The sequence below is a fragment of the Micropterus dolomieu genome, linkage group LG01, assembly GCF_021292245.1.
Source record: "Micropterus dolomieu isolate WLL.071019.BEF.003 ecotype Adirondacks linkage group LG01, ASM2129224v1, whole genome shotgun sequence".
NCBI lineage: Eukaryota > Metazoa > Chordata > Actinopteri > Centrarchiformes > Centrarchidae > Micropterus > Micropterus dolomieu.
In genome coordinates, this window is record NC_060150.1 from 2,206,304 (window position 1) to 2,211,472 (window position 5,169).

The following is a 5,169-nucleotide window of genomic DNA, read 5'->3' on the forward strand; positions in this document are numbered from 1 at the left end:
TTGCTCACACACATCACACAAAGTGTGAAACACTGGGGTCCAATATGGGCAACATCAACCTTTGCTTATGAATCCAATATGGGGACTCTATTGAAGTAGTTTCATGGAACACAGTATGTTCCTTCAGAAATAGCTAGAAAATTTCTGTTGTGGAGAGAATTACCAGAAAAGGCAAAGCATACTATCAAAAGTGCAAAGGTTCAATCATTTGTTGAAAAACTATATTTTAATAAGAGAAGAACAGAAAAATGTGAAGTACTAAATGAAAGTGTCATGGGTTTTGGGCATCCCCCTTTGCAAGAAAATATCACAGCTTCATATAGGCTTGCCATTACTCAGTTATGTGGAAATCTAAGTTACTGCTTCTGGTCCTGCAACCGTTTTTTGGTTGATGGAGTTCTGTATCACAGTCATAAGTATGACAGACTAAAGAAAAGATACAACAGTGCTGCATGCTTGAATGATGGAACATTGTGTTTAATTAAGGACTTAGTCATTTTTAAACAAAAGTGTACACATCAAAGCCCTGCATCTTGTGCATGTACCAAACATTGCTGTGTTTTAGTTGAGGTACTTGCTCAATCCAGCAGACCTTTATGTAAACATTCATAAATAAATACTTTCATACATGAGGTAAAGAAGACTGGAAACTTCAGTGCCATCTGGCCTGATATGATAACAATGAAATGCATTGTTGTCGAAATAGTTGAGAAAATGTACATTATACCTTTGCCAAATCCATATGAACGGGACTAAACGAGTCATGAGTCATATTCAGTGTTGTAGCCGATGATTTATGTGGGCCTAGTACATAATGAGATGATGTTTTGTGATGATATTTTCAAAACTACTTTAACCAACTTTAAGACTACATGTACTGTGAGTATATAATGAACTGGTAATGGTGTATGGCTCCTTTCACACCATGAACAAAATTGTCATTAAAATCGGCCAAATATTTATCTGTTTCTGTGTGGGTTAATAACACTACATAAAAGATTAGGTTCAGTTCCACCTCTGCACTAAGCACTTACTCTAAGCGATTCCACCCCAAAGCTGACCTGTTACCATGAAATTGAGCATGTTAGTTTAAAAGATGGTGTGTAAAACATTTGCTGGAGTATTACCTCAAAGAAGCCCATTTCATGTGAAAATTATTTAATAAGGTTACAAGAGTAAACACAAGTACAAGCCAAGTACACTTAAACTTTCAGTATTCAGAAAGAATACTTTTCTTTAGTATATCATGATCAAATGATTAAGTACAAGTATATGCCAAATATACTTAGACTTTTCTGTATACTTGTCAGTATAAGCCAAGTATACTTAAGTATAATTTTGTTAAGTATATATCTGAAAAGTATATTGAAAGTAGACTGAAAGCACACTCTCTTATTTTTAGTTTAAAACAAGTATTCTAATAGCACACTTGAATTAACTTATTTTTCGTAAGGGATGCAGGGAGGCAGAAAGTCGCAGACAGTGTGAATGCCTACATGAACAGGCGTAGTCTATAAAAAGTGTTCTTATGAGCTGTATGAAAATATCAGCCTCAGTCTTTCAGCTCGGCTGTGTGTCCATCGTGATCGTTTGACATCACTTTAAAAAAAATTCTCGTCAGTTCAAAAATGAGATTCATGTATTTAACACACTTAAGTGTTCCAACATTGTTCTAAATTAATGTCAATGAAATGAAAAATCCATTCATGCCATAAAATGTGCTCAAATAATGGTTGAATCTCAACATCGAGGCTACTGAAAACTCACCTCATTACCTGCGCCCACATCGCAAAAGGTGGGGCAGAACAGAGACTTCCTGACAGTACATTTCTGCAGACAGACTTACACACTTGCATTAGTACACGTCTTGATATATATATATATATATATATCCATATTGTTTCAGATTGCATTGGCGAGAGTAAATATGAGATAACTTATATACATACTGCTTCCAATATAAATATAGGCTATAAGAAAAATTAAATGCATTTATTTTAACGGCTTTGACAGGCTGTGTGAAACGGACTGGGGAGCACATAAAAAATATGAAACACATTTCAAAGCAATTAGTAGGCTTACTGTAAAAACCTGTAGGTCTACAATAACCTAAGGCTTTTAATCAGTCTCTGTAGGATGATATCGCTATAGATAAGAGTTTCTCCACATCACCGCAGCAAACATAAAGCAGCCTATAAAACAGTCTGTGGGGTTTCCTACGGATGGTGATGTCATTTTACAAGAGAGCTTGCGTGACCACTGGAGGGCAGTAAACACCTGGAGTCCATATTATTAAACAACAGTTTAATCATTTCTGTGAACATATAGAGAGTCATGATCGGCCTGAGGAACAGTAGTGCTAAAATAATGCAGTGAATGTGGAATAATGTCAGTGTAAACATAAGAATTATTGTCAGTGCTGCAGTTACTGACAGTGACCACTGTAGGGCAGTGATTATACTCATTTCTCTGTGAGTCCCTTAACGATCCAGTTCATTCAGATGAATGTTTGTGTTGAACACATCACCGTCTGTATCAGTGTGGCTAACAGCAGTCATCAATACAATTCTGCTATAATACTGCTCTCAGGCTGCTGCTGGGTTTCTCTTGACACTGGTAGAAATGATGTTTAGTTTCCACAAATTGCATCCAGAGAATATTCATTAGGATATTTTAAAGCTGATTGATTGGTTGATTGATGTCAGTATTGATACTGAAATTATGCTGAAATCTTCTTTGAACAGAATCTTGAAGACACGTTGATACTTTTTAAGTATGTACAAGGGAAAAGTGAGAGAGACGTCTATGAAGATTCTCAGTCATCCAGGTCATAGTTATCCAACGAAGGTTAAAGTCAAGGGCAACTGGACTTGGTTGAAGATACTGGAAGACGTTTCGTCCCTCATCCAAAGGACTTCTTCAGTGAGAGATACATTTCCACTAAAGCTAACAGAGTTAAATTATGGTGTTGTTTTGTAGAATTAGGACCAAATATTCAATATTTCCTCCGACAGCAGCAGGAGTGAATTTTAAAAGCTTAGACAGAATATCCATGTAACTAGTACTTTAACCTGACGTTTAATATTCAGTTAAATATGTTAACATTTTGTAAAGATGATGCTGAATCACTTCATTTAACAACAATTGTATTTATAACTGTGCTCTAAAAAGAAAATGACAACTTTCCAATCCCAAATGAATTTTTCAAATCTTTTTGCAGGAATTAAATATTGAACATCTTGTCAACAGCATCAAATTACTGAGTTTCTTATTGGAACTTTTATTTTTATTCATTGATTTCATTTAATTCGGCTGTTATTATTAGATGTTTGAATTGTCATAATACTCAAGTTTTATAACTAATGAACTAATGTCATGTTCTGTGTTGCTGGTTTGAGTTTGTTGATCAGGTTTTAAGTTTGAAAACAGCTGTTTGTGTAACTTTGATGCAGAACATCTGGACTGAAGAGGAAAAAGTTGTGTTTTTGTTGCTGTACACCTCTCTGACATCGACTTCTTTCCTCCTGATAGCTCACTGACAAGTCTTTACTTCCTCTGCTGACTTTCTGTTGTTGATATTATTCTGTTCAGTAATAATTAAGACTTAAGCCAGTTGCAGTACGTAACATAAGAACATTAGCTGTAACAGAGATGGGAAGTCAACGGCACCAGCCAATAAAACAAGAAGAACAGCAGTGCGAGTGGACCAGCTGCCAGGATGCATGATGCAGGGCTCTACAGAGTATTTCACTCGCATATCTCCCAAAATATAAATACATGGGAAGCAGAAAAATGTACCTACCGTAATTATCCCGTATGTAGACTGTTTTTCTTGCACATGCATTGTATAAATGGAAACATTCCACAAAAATTAAACTCCTGTAACAGTGGGCGGTGTTGGGAAGGTCACTATGGAAATGTAATACCGATTACAAGTTACCCTATTTAAAATATATCAGTAGCCTAGTTCAACTACTCTATCAAAGTAATTTAACTTATCACATTTCATTACTTTTCAAAATTTCTAATTAAGACATTTTGAGAGTAGTGATGGCAAGTTCGACTCTTTTGACAAACTCAAAGTCACCAAATCTCGTTCATTAAAATGAACTAATCTGTTTTTGTGTCATTTCTTTCATTTGAACTAGGCTGGTCATTGCGGCGCTGCAGCCTCTAGTGGGCGATTAAAAACAGCGCTGTTGTCAAACCCGGAAGGCTGCCTGGCTTGCTTTAATTGACAAAGTATAATGCACAAATTCACCTCTAGATTACTGTATATCATCATTATATAAACCCCTCTGGGCCCACAACCAAATTCAAACCATGTAAAAACCACAGAAATATGTTGTCTATATGTAATCACCACTACTCCGGCTAAATCCTTCCATTGTCACAATCTTTCCTGAGTTTACAACCAGACCAGACCAATCCAATATCAGATTAGCGTATATAGAAGTAATAAGCTTGATACACTATATGAATAAACACACTCTTGTTAAAATCCAACCAATTTAATAATAATCTGGATCGAGCCACCAAGTTCTTAAAGAACTCCAGCACAGAGAGAGGAACAGAGAAATATTAACACATTATATAAATGCAGCAGTTTGGCAGGTCTGGACGCAGAATGGGTCACATCAGGTCCTGATTCTGCAGACAGAGAAAGAAACATCTCAAACACTGCAGGTTGTTCTGTTTCCTGTGCTGCCTACTTACTGTAGCCAAGTTGTCCCGAGTCGTGGTCAAGAGCAATAGTTGTCAGTTTGTGACGTACTAGTTCAATGCAGTGGGGGAAGCCCTGCAGTGTCAGTTTTTGATATATGATATTTAACAGGAAAGACCGAGTAAGGAAGTGGTTGGGGTGGACAGAGGGCCAGAACCCGGACTTTGAGCCAGGAGACTGGGGTTTGTGTCCCATGTGAAACAAAAAGTCAACATTAAATATTTTTATTTAGGGAAGTTATGACATAAATGACGTTAATTAACTCACATGTTAACAGACATTTAGTTATTTAAACCCAACCATGATCTTTTCCTAACCTTAACCAGGTAGCAAACAAGTATTTTCTGTGCCTAAACCAAACTGCAACGTTTCACGACTTTAATAACCTGCGTTTCTAAATGGCAATGTTTTAAATTGCTAGCGTTTTATTTAAGTGTCAGGGACAC

The 5,169-nt window shown here is 36.4% G+C and overlaps 1 protein-coding gene across 1 annotated transcript in view; it reads left to right on the forward strand.

The window, feature by feature from the left end:
• LOC123971228 (NLR family CARD domain-containing protein 3-like) overlaps positions 1–5,169 on the forward strand; it is a 61,419-nt gene that overhangs the window by 19,949 nt on the left and 36,301 nt on the right. The window lies entirely within an intron of this gene.